The 23939-nt window shown below is 39.3% G+C and overlaps 2 pseudogenes; both read right to left on the reverse strand.

Moving 5' to 3' along the window:
* LOC125866558 (TMV resistance protein N-like) overlaps positions 1-9065 on the reverse strand; it is a 21794-nt pseudogene extending 12729 nt beyond the window's left edge.
* A 32-nt stretch (positions 9066-9097) lies between these two features.
* Positions 9098-20859, reverse strand: LOC125869003 (uncharacterized; annotated as a pseudogene).
* Positions 20860-23939: the final 3080 nt, after the last annotated feature.

Raw genomic sequence — 23939 nt, forward strand, 5'->3', positions numbered from 1 at the left:
TATTCATGATCCATGCCAACACAAATGCATTGCACTTTTCCCATTGTTCATCTAATTCAGGTGTGTAATCACCCTTCTTACACGTCCCAAGCACAAAACCAAGCTTACTCTTAGCTCGAAGATTGATCAGCATTGATCGACTCCACAACGAGTAATTTTCTGATCCAGTAAGTTGGACTGTGGTTAGTACAGATCTAGGGGTATCTGATGGATGGAGATAAAGAGGATGATTCCTCTTTGATTCGATCAATTCCATCGTTTCTGGTACAGCAACAGAAGAAGTAGAAGTCGTTGTTGTATCATCTCCAATCGCCATTGCAAATCACAAAAGCTCTGTTCTCCAGAATCGAATCTACAAGTTGAATCAAAGAATTATTGACTCAATGCTCTGATACCATGATGAAATTCAGAGGGATTTGGGAATCTTCTTTTTATTGATTATTCAAGATATATTTCATACAATGAGGATTAGACCTCTACTTATACCCATGGCAGTAACTGCCTTCAAAATATCTTCTAACTACCTTCCTAACAATATTAACAAACTAACTAATTACATTATTATCACATTTAACTAATTACTTAACCAACTTCTTCTATGCTATCTTCAATATTCCCCCTCAAGCTGGATGTATTGAAAACATTCAATACTCCTAGCTTGGCCAACAAAAAATCATGTTGAGATCTCCCTAATGCCTTTGTCAACAGATCAGCCTGCTGCTCCTTGGTATTGATATAACTTGTCTTTATTAATCCTTGCTGCATCCTTTCTCGTATAAAGTGACAATCAATCTCGATATGCTTCGTCCTCTCATGAAATACAGGATTTGCCGCTATTTGCATAGCTGCTTTGCTGTCACAATGTATTATAGTTGGTTCATGCACATCCATTTTTAATTCCTTGAACAAATTTGTTACCCAAACTATCTCAGCTGTTAATGCAGCCAGACTTCTATATTCTGCTTCTGCAGAACTTCTGGATACTGTTTGCTGCTTCTTGGACTTCCATGCTATTAAAGATTTGCCATACTTCAGTATATAACCAGTCACTGATCTTCTGCTATTGAGACATGCTGCCCAATCTGCATCACAGAATCCAGTGAGCTGAGCTTGTTTATCAGAACTCATAAGTATGCCCAAACCTGGTGCTGCTTTAATGTACCTGACTACTTTTAATGCTGCATTCCAATGAGATACTGTTGGTTTTTTCATAAATTGACTTAAACACTGAACGGAGAAAGCAATGTCAGGCCTTGTATTTGTAAGATATAACAACTTCCCAATTAGTCTCTGATATCTACTCACATCAGTAAATAACTCAGCTATTACATCCTGCCTAAAATCAGCACTTATCATCTTCATGTTACACTCCAAAGGAGTTGATGATGGCTTACATCCTGACATTCCAACATCTGATATCAACTCCAATGCATATTTCCTTTGGTTCATAATGATTCCTTGGTCTGATCTACAGAATTCAATTCCCAAAAAATACCTCAACTCACCCAAATCTTTTATTTTAAAATGATGATGCAAAACCTGTTTGGTCTCTTGTATCAATGTAAAATCATTCCCTGTAATCAACAAGTCATCTACATACACTAATACTATTACTAGTGCTGATCCCTTCCTCTTTGTGAATAAAGCATAGTCTAAATGACTTTGTATATATCCTGATGCCATCATAGCATCTGTAAGTTTTGCATTCCACTTCCTCTTTGTGAATAAAGCATAGTCTAAATGACTTTGTATATATCCTGATGCCATCATAGCATCTGTAAGTTTTGCATTCCACTGCCTTGATGCTTGTTTAAGACCATATAAAGATTTCATAAGTCTACAAACCTTATGTTCCCCCTGACTTGTGAAACCTTTAGGCAACTCCATATAAACTTCTTCAAATAAATCTCCTTGCAAGAAGGCATTGAAAACATCCATCTGAAATATTTGCCAATTTTCAGCAGCTGCAATGGCAATGATAGATCTTACTGTGACCATTTTCACAACTGGTGAAAATGTCTCTTGATAATCAATTCCCTCAGTCTGACTGTACCCTTTAGCCACAAGCCTAGCTTTGAACCTATCCACCTCTCCATTAGCCTTATACTTGATTTTGAACACCCATTTACATCCTATTGCTCTCTTTCCTGGAGGCAAGCTCATTACCTTCCAAGTACCATTACTTTCTAGTGCTGCAATTTCTTGTTTCATTGCTTCTACCCATCTCTGATCTTTCACAGCCACTTCATAAGTACTGGGTTCAGTGTCTGCAGACATGTCACTCAAATATGCTTGGTAAGAGGTGGAAAGATGATCATAAGACATGTAAGTAGCTAATGAATAAGGATGCATTGAATCAGTCACATGAGTAACATAGTCCTTCATCCACACTGGTGGATGGACTGCTCTTTTGGAGGAATTTCTGGGTACAGCATCAGAAGGATCATTATGCACAGCAACAGGGGTGTCATGACTATCAACAACACCTTGATTCATGTCATGACTCATCTCATTATCACTACCAGTTTGAACTGGAATATCAAGATCTAAGCTGTCATCATTAAATGGTAATCTGACCAGTGTATCATCAGAATCAAGCAATGTCTGTGTTGGAAAAACTGGTACATGATGATCCTTTACTTGACTGAATGGAAATATATGTTCTTTGAATACAACATCTCTACTAACTAGAAATTTCTTCATCTTCAAATTATACAAGAGATATCCCTTCTGAGTGAGTGAATATCCCATCATCACACATGCATCAACTCTTGAAGAAAACTTATCATCCTTCACTGATTTAGTGCTATAGCATAAACAACCAATGACTCTTAGATGATCAAGGTGTGGTGTGGTTTTGTGAAAAACCTCATAAGGTGACTGCCCTTGCAGCACACTAGTGGGCATCCTATTGATTAAATACACAGCTGCTAACACACACTCACCCCAGAATACAATAGGTATAGATCCCTGAAACCTAAGAGCTCTAGCCACCTCAAGTATGTGTCTATGCTTCCTCTCCACAACTCCATTTTGTTGTGGAGTATGTGGACAACTACTCTCATGGATGATTCCCAAAGATGAAAATAATGCATTACATTCTCTGTTAAAAAATTCTGTACCATTGTCGGATCTTACTCTTTTAACTTGCTTGCTGAACTGAGTTTGAACTAGAGTAAAAAATGATTTCAAGGCAACAATAACATCACTTTTGAATTTCAGTAAAAACAACCAAACCATTCTTGAATTATCATCCACAACAGTCAAGAAAAATCTAAAACCATTATGAGTAACAGTTCTATAAGGTCCCCATACATCAAGATGTATCAGATCAAAAATATCATTTATTCTAGATACACTTTTGGGAAATGGAAGCCTGCTTTGCTTAGCTAAAGGACATATGGGACAATTATCACATACATCATGAGTAGCATCTTTGTAAAGTCCCTTCAAGATTCTAAATGAAGGATGACCCATTCTGTAATGCCATCTTAGCGATTGTGAGTCTGCCTTGGTCAGCAAGCACTTGTCATTAGCAATCTTTGTCTGAGGATAACATCTAGGAAAGTAATACAGCCCTTCCAATTCCTTACCAATCCCCTTCACCTCTCCATTGAAGAGGTCCTGAAAAACACAGAACTCAGGATAGAAATGAACAGAACATTTCAATTGTCTAGTCAACTGAGATACTGACAGCAAACTATACTTAACTTCAGGAACAACCAGAACATTTTTTAATACACCTCCAGCAGGTATAGTGCAGCTACCTGAATGAGTAACCACTGTAGTGTGGCCATTGGGCAAATAAACTCTCCTTCTTGTGACTTTGTTATGATCACTAATATTATCCAAATTTTCAGATTTAGGAGTCATGTGACATGTTGCCCCAGAGTCTACAATCCAATAACCTTGTTTGCTAGACCTTTCATACTTATTATTAACATTCAAAACAACATCATAACTACTCTTTCTGTGAGAATCTAAGAGGGCATTAAGATCATTGGAATTACCTGCCATGTTGACCATCTCTTCAGTTTTTTCTTCTTCATCAAGGAATCTTAAAATTTTCTGATACTGCTCTGGAGTATATGTTGGCTTCATAGCAAGTGCCTGCAAATTAGTTCTAACAGAATTGAACTCATGTGCATTAGCATTAGCTTTGTGTCCTTCATCAACTGACCCAAAAGCATCATCATTGCATTTGTCAACTTGCACATTATTTGCTAGATCCTTTCCCTTGTTCGAGTTCATTCCTCTTGCCGCATTGGAGGATCTATAATCACCAGCATGATCAAACTTCTTTTTAAACTTCCAATCCTCAGGATATCCCACAAGTTTATAGCAGATGTTTTTGGTGTGCCCATGCATTTTGCAATGGTCACAAAACAGATTCCAGTTCACTTTCTTCTTGCCATTATAGCTTCCTCTTCCAGCATACTCACCCCTATCTCCATGATCTGTATTTCTATTTCCATAACTCATCTTGCCTGCATACAATGATGTGGCCTCGAGTATATCTCCTCCTGTGCGCATTCCTGATGTAATTCTCTGACTCTCATCTGAAACTATCATCGCATATGCTTTGCCAACATTGGGCAAAGGGTTCATCATCAAGATTTGGCTTCTTGCAGGACCATACAACTCATTCAACCCCATTAAGAAAGCAAATAGTCGCAGATATTGTATGTGATCTACATATACTCTCGATCTATCACAATTACAAGAAGGAGGGGGCACAAGTGCATCAAATTCATCCCAAAGCAATCGTAACTTGGTAAAATAGGCTGAAACAGTTAGGTTACCTTGATGAATTGTGCAAATATCCCTGTGTAGTTGATAGATCCTCGATCCATCTACCTTATCGAATCGTTCCTTCAAGTCTTCCCATACTGTTGCAGCATCTGAAGCATAAACTATCCCACTTAGCAGCTCCTTAGAAACAGTATTCATGATCCATGCCAACACAAATGCATTGCACTTTTCCCATTGTTCATCTAATTCAGGTGTGTAATCACCCTTCTTACACGTCCCAAGCACAAAACCAAGCTTACTCTTAGCTCGAAGATTGATCAGCATTGATCGACTCCACAACGAGTAATTTTCTGATCCAGTAAATTGGACTGTGGTTAGTACAGATCCAGGGGTATCTGATGGATGGAGATAAAGAGGATGATTCCTCTTTGATTCGATCAATTCCATCGTTTCTGGTACAGCAACAGAAGAAGTAGAAGTCGTTGTTGTATCATCTCCAATCGCCATTGCAAATCACAAAAGCTCTGTTCTCCAGAATCGAATCTACAAGTTGAATCAAAGAATTATTGACTCAATGCTTTGATACCATGATGAAATTCAGAGGGATTTGGGAATCTTCTTTTTATTGATTATTCAAGATATATTTCATACAATGAGGATTAGACCTCTATTTATACCCATGGCAGTAACTGCCTTCAAAATATCTTCTAACTACCTTCCTAACAATATTAACAAACTAACTAATTACATTATTATCACATTTAACTAATTACTTAACCAACTTCTTCTATGCTATCTTCAATAGATATTAACTTGACAAATTACTGATTGATTTAGTATGTTCAGAATACGCACAAATTTCAAGTTAATAAAAAAATTGAAATTGACTTAAACATATTAAGCGCCTACTAGACTAATTCTTGTTCACTAATAAAAGGATCATTAGTCTACAGAGCATAACTTCAAATGTATGTGTAAAATCCACATGCTAGTATGTCTCACTCCTCGAAATGCCATATTTAACTATTCTGTATCATTTATTATTGCATTAAAAAGTTCTTGAAGAACTAGCACCGTAAATATAATAATTAAGGCATGATATTAGTTAGGTCTTTTTAAGAAATATGTTTGGTAAGAGAAATAGTTTGTGCAATAATTCTACAATTCTACTTCGTAATAACATAAAGTGAAAATCATAAACACCCCCAATTTTTCTTTACAATTGAACCCCTAAAATTTGAATAATAGACATTCTCTCCCCCCCTCCTAACGGACTTTACTAAATGTCTTTCTCTCTCTAACAATATTAATCTTTGTCTTTGTTTTTTTTACTTCATTGAAGTTATGATATATTTCATTCATTAATCATATTTTCCATGTTTTTTTTGCTAAAGCATAGGTCATGAATATCTTCTAGCCAGATTGCTTCCATTGCCTTCCCTGATCAAAGTATAACTTCAAATGTCTATATAAAATCTGCATGCCAGTATGACTACTTTCTCATTCTTCGCAATGCCATATTTTGTTATTTTTGTATTAATTATTATTGCACTTACCCTTTTTGAAGAGCTACTACCATCAAAAATTTTGAAGGTACAATATTAGTTAGGTAGTCTTTCTGAAGAAATATGTCACTAAGGAGAGATACTCTATGTAATCAACTCTATAATTCTATTTTCTTATGATTCATCTTTTGAGTTCTTTAGAGTCTAGTCAATTTTTTTTCATGTTGTGATAGAACGAAATTGTAATTGAAACCATACCAATAATTGTCATCTTTTAATTAAAAAAATAGTCAACGATCAAGTAAGTTCCGAACCGGGAACTAGTAAGTTAAGTTTTGTCCCTCTTAACTTGGATTTTTTCAATTGATGGAAATATTAGCTTAAAAATCATTACTTGAGTTATTATGTACAAAATATCATACAAATTTCAAGTTAATCTAAAGAATGAAAGTTTGATTAAACATATTAAGCAACTACTAGACAAATTCATGGCTTAATAACATAAGATAAACGAATTATGATATATGAAAACTCGAAATTGAATATTACTGCATTGTTTAGACTACTTACTGTATTGTCGATCATCACTTCTTCGAAATCTTGAATGTCCCATATTCTGCTAGGTTCTCCCGATTCTTTTTGCATTTTCACTACATATCTACCCATATCTTGAATCAAGTCATGCATTTCAATCGTGTCACCTTTGGAGATGAACACAAGAGATTTGTCAATTAGGACATTCAATCCGTATTCAGCTCTAAAATCACAACTCTCAAGAATTTGCAAGACTCTATTTCTTCCACTTCTCCGGAAGAAACATGCCAAATCTAGAAATATCTTTTGCTCTTCGGGCTCCAATCCATCGTAACTTATCTTGAGTTTTTCAAGAATTTCTAAACTAGAGTTTTTCTTTATTTTGTCTACAGTTCTTTTCCACTCATCTATGCCTCTCTTATGCAGCAAAGAACCCCACACCTTGAGGGCTAAAGGAAGGCCTTTAGAATGATATACTAACTCCTGCGATAATTTCTCAAGACACTCATCTGGAACTTCTTTTTTGAAGGCACACTGATTGAATAATTGCATAGCTTCATGAATAGGTAGTGTAGGCACTTCATAAATTGCATCATCCTTGTCTATCAAATGTCTGTTTCTAGTCGTTACAATAACTCTGCTGCCATTACCAAACCAACAAACATCACCTGCCAAATACTCCAAATGGTCACTATGATCTATGTCATCAAGCACAATTAGCACCTTCATAGAACAAAGTCTTCTCAGAATCAAGCCCTTTCCATCAGACTTATTATCGACGTACTCATCTTTTTCTCCTAATACTTTAGAGAGAAGGATATTTTGTAAAGAATGCAATTGATTCTTTTTTGCATTTTCTTTAACATCCTCAAGAAAACAAGCAGATTTAAATTGATAAGATAGAGTATCAAAGAGGCTTTTGCTATTGTTGTTTTACCAACTCCACCTATTCCCCAAATCCCTACAATTCGAACATCATTGACTTCTATTTGAAGTCACGATTTTAGTTTCTCTAAATGAGCATTTATTCCCACAACATTTTGCAAAGAAGATAAAGAATAAGCACTCTTACATAATTTGAAAGAGATATGGTCGACGATTTGTTGAATATTCTCTGATTCAATCCTACATAAATAAGAAGATCGATTGAGGAAAATGTAAGGAAGTCAAGTATTAACATGTATTTCATATTGTTAATGTTAGGAGGGTGTAAAACAGTCCATAGTTTAAGCATGAAAGTTCAAAAACTTGAATAGTATAGGAAGATTTTTAGGTATATATTCTCTCTATTTAAATTGATAGGACTATGCCTTATTACTGACAAAACATATATAATCTACCATCATTCTCTTTTCATGTAAAACAATTATGTTAAATTCACCCGTCACGGATATCATATCCTTTTAGATTTGCAGCAGCAGTTAGCGCAGCTCTCCATCCTTGCACCTTCTGCACTCCGTCAACATCATCCTTATAGTTTGATTCATGTTTGGCAAAGGATTCTGCAAAGCTCTCCCTCTGGTTCCGAACGTCTGATGGATCCACATCATAGAAGACTGGTATGACTGTTTGTCCATTTTCATCCTTGCGTTCCATGATCTCCATTAGTTCATTCAAGCACCACCTTGATGTAGCATAATTCTTTGAGAAAACGACGAGTGCAACTTGAGACTCTTTGATAGCTTTCATGAGTTCTTCTGGGATCGAATCTCCATGTTCTATCCTTCTAGCATCTTGAAGGGTCAATATCCCCCTATTTTTCAAACCTTCATACAAGTGACTCGTAAATGTTTTCCTAGTATCTTCACCTCTAAAACTTAGAAAGATATCGTACTTCCATCGAGGACAATATTGTGAATTATTCACAGAAGAAGATGATGATGCCATAGATTCAGTTAACTCGTTGAAATTTGACATGAAAAAAAAAGTGTGTGGATAGATAGTGGTTGTAATGATTAAGAACTAACATTGAAGGTGGGTGGCTACTCTATTCCACTTGAATAGAATAATTGCAGTCAACAACAACTATAATAATTTAATTAAATTAAAAGGAGGAAGAAGATGTTAAGAGAAATTACCTTGAAATCCTCCATTGCCCCCTTTTGACTTTTGGGAAGAAGAAGAGGCCGGTGGAATACTCTGCCACGATTTTTGATTATATCTAATTTTAATATAATAATAAAAAATTAAGGGCTTTATTGTTTTTAATCTGAAACTATAAACCCAGATTCCCTATTTTAGCCATCATCTTCTTCCAACTGGTTTTCCTAGATTAACTTCGATTATCCATTGCCATTGTTTATTCATCAATTGGTATCAAACCAAGCAATACTCGGCATGGCTATGACCAGAATCAAAAAATCAAAAAAGGCACATTGAAGATATGGATGATAAATTTCTGCAAATTCAGGATCAATAGCAGAAATTGATGGAAGGTGTGACTAGTATTATCAATCGTAATATACAAACAGATAATGAATTGCTCGAAATCAAGGAAGAAAATGGATAGTTGAGTACTAGAGGAAGAGAACGGAACCTGGTAAAGTAGAATCTTCAACTGCCAGGGAGAGTTCCATAGAATACCCATGTGAGTATCGACCCAAAGAAATGCACAAGGGTTCCTCATACTTAGAGGCGCCAAAATCAATTCCAATCCCGCCAATTCAAGTTTGAGCGGATTGTTGACCCGCCCATTTATTAGCCTATTCCATTTCAATTTATTAAAACTAGTAAATAACCCGCGCCTTGCGAGAGAATTTTATATCTCAAAATTTATAAAATAATATTTAAAATCTATCGGTCATTAAAACTAAGACACTATATTATCTTATATACAAGATTACAGATTAACGAACATTAATAATGTAAAGGAAAATGATAATTATAACATCTTATCATTTATCCTTCAATCAATCAATCATCTTGAATTTGATTTTATAATCTATCTTTTTGCGTCCAGAAATTGTTACTATTTGATATTTTTGGTGAATCAAATGAACATCAACCTGAGATATTAAATTCTCTAATAAATAAATAATTATTGGTGAAGGGATAAATAAATTTTAAAAGGCTGAAAAAGTGAACATATATTCTAATCCTAACGTGTAGAATGTCCAGTCCTTACTTTGCTCTACATATATCATTTTAAACATCCTCAGTTAAATGAATCATAAGTAATTATTAAAATGGAAAATTAAAAGGAGCATGTATTCAACTTATTATATATACGTGAAAGGGAAAAATATTTCTATTCAGTTTGTTTGGGTATTTATTTTAAATCAACATACCAGAGTGATAGAGTTCAATTTGAAACTACACTTCTATTCCAATCTCAGTGTCGACAAACATATTTATTACTTCAAGAAAAGAATTTACAACTTGTAGTAAAGTTGAGAATTTGTTCATACTTCATATTGAATATGAGCAATTAATTTATTGTGTAATTATCTATGTCTTTGGGATTAAAAGAGGCTCCAGTCTAATCATATTCTTGTATAGGTCATTCGCCACATCCTTGAATTCATGTGAAAGGTTTATTAATTCTTGTCTTCTTTTCTTGGTTCACTTCGCACATGAAGGTGCGATAAAGTTTTTAAGGTCTTTATGTCCTTACAATGACATACCTAATTTGAATTTTGTCTTCAAGAGATGGCAGCATAGATCTTTAAGAATTTTTTTATTGTACCTTCAACAATTTGAGTAGAGAAAACTTGCATGAATACTCAATTAATGTATGTTATTAAATCTGTATTAACAAATATTTATAACAATAACTTTGCAGAAACATAAACAACAAAGTTTGAAACATGTACTCAAAAACTATAATTTATATCATAAGCATAAATTAATGAATGTAATAAAACATACCAGGATCTATAACAATAGAATGAAACAGAAAGGGAAAAATCGAGCCCACTAAATGCACAACGTACCCTTAAGGAAATTACTCCTCTCTAGTACCCGAGGTGTAGGTGTCACGACCCGATTTCTCGAGTCATGATGACACCTACTATACCCTACCAATAGGTAAGCCAACCCATAACCCAGAACATCAAGTAATGAGCGAAAGGGCAGAAACTAACGATAACAATAATCTAAATAAGAATAACAAGGCGGAAGCAACCAAAAATAAATATATACAGAAATCCCTCCTAGAACCTGGAAGTTACTAGTGTAGAGCTATCTAATAAAGAGTACAAATCCCAAAAGTGGACCACAACAGAGCGTGTCTCAAAGGCAACAAGACTAGCTGAAACAAAAGAAGGAGACAGAACAAACCCAAAACGCCAAGTGCTCACCCTCGTCTCCGAATCACAGCCGCAAAAGAAGGCTGGAACTAATCACCGCTGGTAATTGGTACTGGGACCTGCATCACGAAATAGATGCAGAGTGTAGCATGAGTACCAACACAACAGGTACTCAGTAGGCATCATAGGCCGACTGAGCAAAAAGGGTTAAAACAATAAGAAAGGATAAAATCTAGACACAGAGAGGTCAAAGTGGATATGAAAAGAAAGCACACGAGCATACCAGAAACAAACTAAGTACAACTAAACTAAACCTAACTGGACCCCATATGCCTAGAAGGTACACTCGTAGCAAGTTCAAATAAAACCTGAACGGACCCCATAAGCCCGACAGGTACACAGAAAAGCTAAGTCTACTTAGAAAGAAGAAAATCGGGCTCCTAGCCCAAAGTAACTAAGATAATCCATCAGACTCCACCAGCCAACAGTGCACTCCCAGCCTAGCTAGAAAGAGTGACCTTAGGGGGCACCCAACCAAATAGTCCACTCTCAGCCCAGCTAGAAAGAGGGACTCGTGAGTGAGGTAGATATTGCGAGTCGTCCTACCATGCAGTCAGCTCCCAACCCAGCTAGAAAGAGCGACCCGGGGACACCCAACCAGCAGCACACTCCCAACCCAGCTAGAAAGAGAGGCCCGAGGGCGGTCGCCGATATCACTGAATCTACCCAGCCAGCGATACGTTCCCAGCCCAGCTAGAAAGAACGACCCCAAGGATGATGGTATCTCCAATAGGATCCAATCCAACAACAACCACCGTGGAACGCCATCCACTCTAAGAAATCACAGAAAAGGCTCCAAGCCTATACCATCTCAATCCCATGCCTCTAGTGATGCGCCAAACCTTCGAGAATGCGTCGGAATCGCAGAATGAGAGGGAGAAGATACAGACGTGCAGCAAGCAGCGATAACGCCTAATCTAAGGCTCAAACTATTAGACTCAAGTCTTCTACTCCAGTCTACAAGGAGCTAAGTCATCCGAACGACGTCAACAGAAAGTCAAGGCTATCCAACCCACACCGGTCATAAGTCTAAGGCAATGATAGCCTAACCTAGACTACGGACATCATGCTTATGGTTAAGGATGAACAAGGAATACAGTATATAGCATACAAGCATACAATAACATTTATCACATAAGCATGCAACTCTACTAAACCGGTTAACATGATACTATACCCGAAATATGGCCAATCGATCCTAACATAATATATCTAATCAAAGTAAGGTAGGAAACTGGTACCCACCCATGATTCATTCCAATCGACATGCGTTTACACAATTAAGCTCAATCTAAAAGAAAAGAAGACGTAGCCTACGTTAAGGCTGATCGTACGCGCTCCAAATCACTTTACCGGAGCTTTTCCTTCTCGAACGACCTTTGAACGCTGTCATTCTATCAAATATAGGATCATAACATTAGTACGATTGTTTAGACACCAAAATCACAACAAACAGAGATGAGTCAATTTTGGAGTCAAAACGAGAATCGTGGGACCCGCACCGAACTGTCCGAATTTGACTCCGTCAAGAGACCCTAAACAACACTCCAAACTTGTGTTCCAAAATGCAACACAATTCGTGGCTCAAAACGCAACAAAAACCAACAAGCAAGAAAATCACACTTTAATCAACTAAAAAAAAAAGAAAATAGCAGCAGTCTAAACTCGGAATAAACGAGAATAGAAAGGTGCCCAACACTCTTTGAACACTCTACGACGAAGTCACGACAATTATCAACACGTGGGACTTCGAATCACCCAAAACCGAGCTAAAGTGAGAGAGATATGACCAAAACAAGAATGACAAAAACAAAGGCTCGAAAAAGGGTACAACAGTCAGGTTATCGCGAAATTTACCTCAAACTACGTGCACCCGACAACTTCCGAACACTCTACAGCGAAGCCACCAAAAAAAATAAAGCTCCTGCACTTCAAATCGCCTAAATCGATTGAGAGATGAGAGAGAGATGAGGGTTTAAGTTTTGGGAAATATTGTTGGTTTTTCTGCATTTATAGCAGATTTTCTGCAATTTTCCAAAACCTAAAAACTTCGACGGGGTGCTCCGAACTCGTTCGGAACCCCGTGCACGCAAACGAAATATGCAATCATACCAAATTTGATATTCCGGACTCAACGGCGCAGTCAAAATTTCCATCAAAGGTCATCTCGATAAAAAGTGGGTCCCACTTCCAAAAGCCATTTTANACAAAGGCTCGAAAAAGGGTACAACAGTCAGGTTATCGCGAAATTTACCTCAAACTACGTGCACCCGACAACTTTCGAACACTCTACAGCGAAGCCACCAAAAAAATAAAGCTCCTGCACTTCAAATCGCCTAAATCGGTTGAGAGATGAGAGAGAGATGAGGGTTTAAGTTTTGAGAAATATTGCTGGTTTTTCTGCATTTATAGCAGATTTTCTGCAATTTTCCAAAACCTAAAAACTCCGACGGGGTGCTCCGAACTCGTTCGGAACCCCGTGCACGCAAACGAGATATGCAATCATACCAAATTTGATATTCCGGACTCAACGGCGCAGTCAAAATTTCCATCAAAGGTCATCTCGATAAAAAGTGGGTCCCACTTCTAAAAGCCATTTTAAGTCAAAAACCACAAAAGGGCTCAGAAAGATATCGAAAACCTTGGGACACAAAAGAAGGGTCAATCTAGACCAAACTTAACATTTCAAAGACAACCGTGCTGACGGAATTCTTATCCGAGAGCGTTTGCTCAGAATGTTGACCAAAGTCAAACTTAGGCTTAAACTTAAAGTTAAAACGTCTAATCGCACCGACTTACACTGAAAACCTCGGGAGTCATGTCGACCATGCTACTAGCCTAAAATGACCCTTCCGGAGCTGATGGAATCGTCAGAATTGGATTCCGATGTCATCTTCTTGAACTTTTGATAAAAAATGATCGTTCAAGGTTCATAAGCTCCAAAACACAAAAACTCGCACCAAGACCAAACGAATGACCAGGTGACCGAACTGTCAGTCCCAGCAAATCATAAATGACTTGGGGTCGCTACAGAAATGCCCTAAACGACACACAAATGGAAAAACACATAAATGACTTGGAGGGTCATTACAATATCCACTACTAAAAAGGACTTTCGTCCGCAAAAGAAAGGATCAAGAAGTACCTGAAGGCTCAAACAAGCCAGGGAACTGCTCTTGCATCTCCTGCTTGGTCTCCCAGGTAGCCTCCTTGACTGGACGATGCCTCCAACGGACCTTAACAACAGGAATGGCTCTCGAGCGCAATCTCCTCACATCTCTGGCTAGAATGGCAACTGGTTCCTCTACAAATGTCAAACGATCATCCAACTCGACTGCATCAAACTGGAGCACATGAGACTCGTCAGGAACGTACCGCCACAACATCGAGACATGGAAAATCGGGTGGATGGCTGAAAATGTTAGAGGTAGGGCCAACTCATAAGCAATCTCTCCAACTGTCTGGAGTATCTCAAAAGGCCCAATGTACCTGGGGCTAAGCTTGCCCTGCCTCCCAAACCTCATCACGCCCTTCATGGGCGACACACGGAGGAATACCCGATCCCCAATAGAGAATCTCAAAGTTCAGCGCCTCCGATCCGCATAACTCTGGTGCCTACTCTGAGCCGTCCTGAGCCTATCCTGAATCACCCTCACCTGATCCAGGGCCTCCTGAAGCAAATCTGTACCATGCGGCTTAGGCTCTGTAGACTCAAACCAACCAACTGGAGAGCGACAATGCCTACCATATAATGCCTCGAATGGGGCAATCTGAATACTAGAGTGGTAGCTGTTGTTGTACGCAAACTCTGCCAAAGGTAAGAACTGGTCCCACTGACCTCCAAAATCCATAACACAGGCCCGCAACATATCCTCAAGGACCTGAATAGTACGCTACGATTGGCCATCCGTCTGCGGGTGGAAAGTTGTGCTAAGGTCAACCCGAGTGCCCAACTCATCCTGAAAGGTCCTCCAAAAGCTAGACATGAACTGAGAACCCCGATCTGATATAATAGAAACTAGCACCCTATGAAGTCGAACCACCTCCTGAATGTAGATACGAGCCAACCTTTCGGCGCTAAATGAAGACTGAACAAGAAGGAAATGTGCTGACTTGATCAATCGATCAACGATGACCCAAATGCTGTCAACACCTCTAGAAGTCCGAGGCAACCCCACAATGAAGTCCATAGTGATATGCTCCCACTTCCACTCCGGAATGGGTAATCTCTGAAACTCACCACCAGGCCTCAAATGCTCAGCTTTTACCTGCTGGCAGCACAAGAAACGGGAAACAAAGTCAGCAATATCTCTCCTCATGCTACTCCACCAGTAATGCTGCCTCAAATCACGATACATCTTCGCTGTGCCCGGATGGATAGAGTATCTAGACTCATGGCCCTCAGAAAGTATCAACTGAATCAAATCTCCAACTCTCGGAACACAGATGCAGCAGGCGAATCTCAACACTCCATCTGGATCTAAGGTAGCCTGACCACTATCACCCGCTAACACTCGATCTCTAAGGACCACCAAGGCCTCATCCTCAAACTGACAACCACATATCCTATCAAGCAAGGAAGACTGAACTCCCATATAGGCCAAGACACGTCTAGAATCTGAGATATCCAACCGAACCATGTTATTGGCTAAGAACTGAATGTCTATAGCCAAAGGTCGCTCCTCAACAGATAAGAAGGCTAGACTACCCATACTCACCGCCTTTCGGCTCAAGGCGTCCGCTACCGTATTCGCCTTGCCCGAATGATAAAAAATAAAGAGGTTATAGTCCTTCAGGAGCTCAATCCATGACGCTGCCTTGAATTAAGGTCCTTCTGGCTCATGATGTACTGAAGGCTCCTGTGATCGGCATAGATCTCACATCGAACTCCATACAGGTAGTGCCTCCAAATCTTAAGTGCGAAAACTACCGCCGCCAACTCTAAGTCATGGGTGGGGTAGTTGCACTCATGAATCTTAAGTTGCCTCGACACATAAGCAATAACTCGGCCCTTCTGCATCAATACACAACCCAAACCAACGTCGAATGCGTCACAATAAATCGTGAAGCCCTCGCCCTCAACTGGAAGAGTCAATATAAGAACGGTGGTCAATAACTCCTTGAGCCTCAAAAAGCTCACCTTACACTCTTCTGACCAAACAAAGGGAACATCAACACGAGTCAACCAGGTTAGAGGTGCTGCCAAGGTAGAGAAATCCTCCACAAATCGTCTATAGTAGCCTGCTTGTCTGACGAAACTTCGAATCTCAGTAACTGAGGTGGGCTTAGCCCAATCACGAATAGCCTCAATCTTCACCGTATTTACCATAATGCCCTCCTTGGATATAACATGCCCCAAGAACGCTACATAGTCTAACCAAAACTGACACTTTGAGAACTTGGCATAAAGCCACTGATCTCTCAAGGTTTGGAGCACAACTCTCAAATGCTGCTCATGATCACCCCTACTCCGCGAGTATATCAAAATGTCATCAATGAAGTCTATGACGAAGGAATCAAGATAAGGCCTGAACACGTGCGTCATCAAGTCCATAAAGGCAGCATGGGCATTAGTCAACCCAAATGACATCACCAAGAACTCATAATGGCCATAACGGGTCCTAAATGCAGTCTTAGGGATGTCGCTGCCCTAATCCTCAACTAGTGGTAACCGGACCTCAAATCAATCTTAGAGAACACTGAAGCTCCCTGTAGCTGGTCAAATAGGTCATCAATCCTAGGCAGAGGATATCGATTCTTCACTGTCACCTTATTCAACTGTCTATAGTCAATGCACATGCGCATCATACCGTCCTTTTTCTTAACAAAAAGAATGGGAACGCCCCAAGGTGATACACTAGGTCTGATAAATCCCTTACCCAAGAGATCCTGAAGCTGAACACTGAGCTCCTATAGCTCTGCAGAAGACATACGATATGGCGGAATAGAAATAGGCCGAGTACCTGGCTCAAGCTCAATTGGAAAATCAATATCATGCTCTAGGGGTAGGCCAGGTAAGTCAGTAGGAAACATATCTAAGAAGTCACGAACAACATGAACTGACTCAACTGGAGGAACCTCCCTACTCACATCATGCACATAGGCCAAATATGATAAGCATCCACTAGCCACTAGCCTCCTAGCACGAATAAAAGAGATAACCCCAACTGGTGTGCTACCACGAGATCCCTGCCACACCACAGGAGGGATACCATGAATGGCTAAGGTAACGGTCTTAGAAAAGCAATCTAAAACAGCGCGATAAGGGGATAACCAATCCATGCCCAGAATCACATCAAAATCAACCATGTCAAGCAATATAAGGTCAGCCCGGGTGTCATGCCCCTGGATAGTAACTAAGTAAGATCGAAATACCTGATCCACTACTAAAGACTCACTCATGGGGGTCGACACACGCAACGGCGCTACCAAAGGCTCAGACATCATACTTAATCGAGAGGCATAGTAAACAGAAACATACGAAAAAGTAGAGCCTGGATCAAATAAAGCCAAGGCGGGTTGCTGGCATAAAAGAATAGTACCTGTGATCACATCGTCTGATGCCTCAGCCTCTGCCCTCACTGGAGCTGCATAGAAAGGGCTATGTCTGCCTCTGCCCTGACCATCAAACCTACCACCTGACCTGCCTCCTCGGGGACCCCGTATACCCTGTTGACCACCTCTACGGTCCTGACCCTGACCACGACCTCTAGCTGGAGGTGCTGGTAAAGCTAGGGGAGTTGCATGAGGAGCGGGAACAATCCGACTATGCTGAGGGCAGTCTGTGGCCTAATGGCCCATCTCACCACACTCATAGCAACCTTGTCGAGGGTGACTCCCAGAAGAACGACTACCATGGCCTGAAGAACCTGACTGAAACACCTCGCGGCCCTAACTCGAACTAGCCTCACTCCGACCACCATCTGATGCCTGAAGAGAGGCATGTGTAAGTCTGCTAGACTGAACCTGTCGAAACCGTCGTCCGGCCCTGTCATGATAATCTCTAGATCTGGGGCGGGAGTCACTATAGCTGGCCTCATGCCTAGCCCTCTTCTCGCTGCCCCCTTGGGCCTCGCGACGAAGATGCTCCATAGTACTAACATGGTCAACTACGTCTAAAAAAGATCGACTCACAGAAACTAAGGACTGGGTCTCAAGCCGAAGCTACAATCTCAACCCACGAACAAAACACCTAACTCTCTCCTCCTCTATAGGTAAAATCTTGTCGGCATGACGGGAGATCTCGTGTAACCTAGTCTCGTACTCTGCCACCGACATGGAGCCCTGCTCCAACTTGTAGAATTGATCCCTGAGGCGGTCTCTGACGCTATGAGGAATAAAGTTGGCCAAGAAGGCCTCAGAAATCTCATCACATGATACCGGTGGAGATCTAACTGGCATGGTCTGAATGAATCTGCGCCATCACTGCCTGGCTGGCCCATCTAGCTGGTAAGCAATGAAGTCGGCACCTCTAGACTCCACAAGGCCCAAAGTGCGAAGCCTCTCACGACAAGTAGTAAGAAACTCGTGGGCATCCTCACCCACTGCCTCAGAAAACCTCGATGGTGTCAACCTGAGAAACACATCAAGCATCTTCTGGTCCTCAAGCGGCATAGGTCTGTCCGCTGCCAAGGGCTGTACTCCCTCAAGTGGTACCTGGACCTGAGGTGCCCTCACTGTAGGCTGATCCTGCGGTACTAGGTTTGGTGTAACTGGGGCAGGTGGCTGCTGCATCTCCCCAAGCATACCTAAGAGCTGAGCAATAGCTGCCTGGAGACCTGGAGTCAGAACTAGTCCGAGTGGCGGCTGGGCTGGCCTTGGCCCTACCGACTGATCTGGTATACGAAGTGCTGAAGGGTCTACTACTGGCTCTGGATCCTTCTCTCTTTCTTGGACTGATGTTGCGGCCCTCTCTCGACCTCGGGGTTAGCGTCTACCCAAGCTGGGGCTCTGTCTGTAGGCCTGGGTACATCACCCCTGGCCGCGCCACCTCATGAGCAGGCCATCCTGCGAAAGAGTTAAACAAGTGAGATTTCAAGGAACCAATAAGACACACGCTGCACGAAAGTGAAACAAAAGAGGAAATCCTTCTAAGGACATCCTGTAGCCTCCCAAAGATAAGTTATGGACGTCTCACCGATCCGTAAGACTCTACTAGACGTTAGCTCTGTACAAGTGAGACCGGTGAACTTGAAGCTCTGATACCAACTTGTCACGACCCAATTTCTTGAGTCATGATGGCACCTACTATACCCTACCAATAGGTAAGCCAACCCGTAACCCAGAACATCAAGCAACGAGCGAAAGGGCAGAAACTAACAATAACAATAATCTAAAAAAGAATAACAAGGCGGAAGCAACCCAAAATAAATATATAAATAAATCCCTCCCAGAACCTGGAAGTCACTAGTACAGAGCTATTTAATAAAGAGTACAAGTTCCAAAAGTGGACCACAACAGAGCGTGTCTCAAAGGCAATNGCGAAAGAGTTAAACAAGTGAGATTTCAAGGAACCAATAAGACACACGCTGCACGAAAGTGAAACAAAAGAGGAAATCCTTCTAAGGACATCCTGTAGCCTCCCAAAGATAAGTTATGGACGTCTCCACACCGATTCGTAAGACTCTACTAGACGTTAGCTCTGTACAAGTGAGACCGGTGAACCTGAAGCTCTGATACCAACTTGTCACGACCCAATTTCTCGAGTCATGATGACACCTACTATACCCTACCAATAGGTAAGCCAACCCGTAACCCAGAACATCAAGCAATGAGCGAAAGGGCAGAAACTAACAATAACAATAATCTAAAAAAGAATAACAAGGCGGAAGCAACCCAAAATAAATATATAAATAAATCCCTCCCAGAACCTGGAAGTCACTAGTACAGAGCTATCTAATAAAGAGTACAAGTTCCAAAAGTGGACCACAACAGAGCGTGTCTCAAAGGCAATAAGACTAGCTAAAACAAAAGAAGGAGACAGAACAAACCCAAAATGCCAAGTGCTCGCCCTCGTCTCCGAATCACAGCTGCAAAAAAAGGCTGGAACTAATCACCGCTGGTAACTGGTACTGGGACCTGCATCATGAAATAGATGTAGAGTGTAGCATGAGTACCAACACAACAGGTACTCAGTAGGCATCATAGGCCGACTGAGCAAAAAGGGTAAAAACAATAAGAAAGGATAGAATATAGACATAAAGAGGTCAAAGCGGATTTGAAAAGAAAGCACACGAGCATACCAGAAACAAACTAAGTACAACTAAACTAAACCTAACTGGACCCCATATGCCTAGAAGGTACACTCATGCGCAAGTTCAAATAAAACCTGAACGGACCCCATAAGCCTGACAGGTACACAAATATGTGGATGATATGTTGTAGCTATTAGACACTTCCACTTGCCCACTAGTCTGTGGATGATATGTTGTAGCTACCTTGTGTCTCACCCCTTATTTAGCTAATAAATTACGCACTGAACTATTAATAAAGTGCGTACCTCCATCACTGATCATATCCCTTGGAGTTCCGAACCTGGTGAAAATGTGCTTTCAGATGAACTTCACAACCACTTTTGCATCATTGGATGGTAGTGCAACTTCCTCCATCCACTTGGACATATAGTCCACTGCCACTAAAATGTATTGATTACCACAGGACAATGGGAATGGTCCCATGAAGTCTATCCCCCTGACATCAAAGATCTCAACTTCCAGTATATTGCTCAATGACATCTCATGCCGTTTAGAAATGGTGCCCATTCTTTGACATTAATCTAAACCCTTCACAAACATAGCGGCATCTTTAAAAAAAAGTAGGCCAAAAGAAACCAGATTGCAATACCTTATGTGCAGTTCACTCTCCCCCGTGGTGTCTGCCTTATGGTGAAGAGTGACAACTCTCCAACACTTGTGTCGCCTCCTGTTCAGCTATACACCTTCTCATCATCTGATCAGGTCCCTGCTCAAATAAGAAGGGCTCATCCCATATATAAAAGTGTGCATCATACTTCAGCCTCTGCTTTTGATGGGTTGAGGCCCCAGGTGGAAATAAACCACTTATCTGAAAGTTAACGATGTCAGCATACCAAGGCATATAACTACAAAAAAAAACCCAAATTGCCAACAGATACTAACAACTTTAGTTGGTTAGTATTCTACTAACAAATTACCAACATATTTCTAACTGAACTATATTTTAAAACTTAACAACGAAATTCTAACAGATTACCAACCAAATCTTACTAAGTATTTTAGTTGGTAAATACGGTGGAAAAAATGTCGCCAAATTTAGCAACATTCTATCAATGGATTACCAATTGAAATATTACTAACGCACACCTTTTGTTGGTAATATTACCAACGAAGTATATATCGGTTGGTAAATATGACAAAAAAATTGTTTATATACTTTATTAACATATTTACCAATAAATTACTAACCAAACATTTTCCAACGACAAGGTTGTGTTGCTAAATTTACCAACCAAATATAAATGTGTTGGTAAATTAGTAACGAAATGTAATTTGTTGGTAAACTTGCCAACCAATATCCAATTAGTTGGAAATTTTGCTGACGAATAAAGATTGTAGTTAGTAAATTACTAACATAATTAAAATAGTTGGTAATATACTAACCGATCATTAATCCATTGGTAAAATTTACCAACATATTAATTATTTTTTATCTAACAGGAAGGCTGGTTCAAGTTTTGAGGCTTCCATTTTTTTGTTTGTGCCGTTAGGTGTTTTAAATCTTATGTTTTGGCCAAAATTTGACTTTGGTCAATATTTTTGTGAACGTGCTTAGATGAGAATTCCATCAACGTAATTAAATCCAAAGGTCATTTTTTATCTGATAGGATGGTTGGTTCGGATTTTGAGGCTTTCATTTTTAGTGTGTGCCGTTAGGTGTTTTAACTTATAAATTTTGGCCAAAATTTAACTTCGGTCAATATATTTGATAAACGTGCTCAGATGAGAATTTCATCAATGTAGTTAGATGGGGAAGGTCATTTTTGATGTAATAAGATAGAGGGTTCCATTTTTGAGGCTTTCATTTTTAGTTTGTGCCGTAAGACATTTTAACTTTTAAGTTTTGACCAAAATTTCACTTTAATCAATATTTTTGGTAATCGTGCTTGAATTGAAATTTTGTCACCGCGGTTAGCCATATAAGTTTAGTTTTGGTCTCATAGGATAGTTGGTTCAGGTTTTGAGACTTTTATTTTCAGTTTGTGTCGTTAAGAGTTTTGACTTTTAACTTTTGGCTAAAATTTGAATCAAGGCAATTTTTTTGGGAAACATGCTCAAATTTGAATTTTGTTAGCGCAGTTAGCTCTGGAAGGTCATCTTTCGTCTTATAGGGTTTTGAGGTTTTAATATTCAGTTTGTACCGTTAGGCGTTTTAACTTTTAACTTTTTTCAAAATTTGACTTTGCTTAACATTTTTTGTAAACGTGTTCTGATAAGAATTCCATCAGCGTGATTAGCTTCGAAAGGTCATTTTTATATCTAATAGGATGGTTGGTTCAGGTTTTGAGGCTTTCATTTATAGTTTGTGCTATTAGGCGTTTTAACCTTTAAGTTTTGGCCAAAATTTTGATTTGGTCAATATTTTTGGTAAACGTGCTCAAATTAAAAATTTTGATATAATGATATGTGTCATATTGAGATTAATTTAACTTGTTATCATAGATTTTGCATTGATTCATTCAAATATGATTTATAAATTTGATATTAATATTTTTGGATTTATATTCATGCTCTTAGATTTTTAAATGCAACAGATTAATATATATTTTACTATTGAATAATCATTCAGTTAATAATATTTTGAACATATTGTCAATCAATTACTAACCTAACAGTGAACTTGAATGATAATTACCAACAAACTAACACTCAATTAGTAAATTTATTTGAAAAACAAATAATCATACTAACGTATTTAAAATTTATTACCAACAAGGGTTGTGGTGGAGTGGTAAGTACTCCTTCATCCTTAACAAAGAGGTCTCGGGTTCGATTCCCCCTGGGTACGGAGTCGCCTTTGTTAGGGAGCACTTTACCCCCCAATGTGGGACTTCCCGGCGTGAATTCAGATTTAGTCGGGCTCCAATGTGAGTACTACACACTGGATGGGAAACCCAAAAAAAAAGTACACCGGATGGGAAACCAATAAATAAAAGTATTTAAAATTTATTGGTAAATTACCAACATAAATTTTCTGTTACTAAAATTGCCAACCAATTACCAATGTTTTTGGAAAAGTTTACTATCAGACATTTGTTACTATAATTACCAATGTATTACCAACGGAATCGAATATTGAAGAAAAAAAATTACTAACTCCTTTTCAATTTGTTAGTAAAGGTACTAACAATATACTAACTAAAAATTAGTTGGTGAATTTACCAACAGAAATTTCAGGGCCATGTTTCAAAATTTTGTAACAACATCTTTGGGTGTTTACCAACTGATTTTTGGTTGGTAAGTTTACCAACAAATTAAAATCGGTTGGTAATATTTACCGACGAGCCTTTTAGCAATGGATTAATATAAGTTAGCATTTGGTTAGCAACTCAATTTGCCAACCAATTTGATCAATTTACCATCAAATTTTTTTGTTGGTAATTGGGGTTCCTTTTGTAGTTGAGCAAGGTCCAAAGCAAGCAATTGCTCATCAGGAAACTCTTCGCCCCTCATTCTTCACATGAGATGAATCCTCCAATCTAGACATATGATCAGCTATCTGGTTCTTAGTTCCCATCCCATCTCTTATCTCTAAATCAAACTCTTACAATAGCAGAATCCACCTAATCAGCATTGGCTTGACATCC

The sequence above is a fragment of the Solanum stenotomum genome, chromosome 6, assembly GCF_019186545.1.
Source record: "Solanum stenotomum isolate F172 chromosome 6, ASM1918654v1, whole genome shotgun sequence".
NCBI lineage: Eukaryota > Viridiplantae > Streptophyta > Magnoliopsida > Solanales > Solanaceae > Solanum > Solanum stenotomum.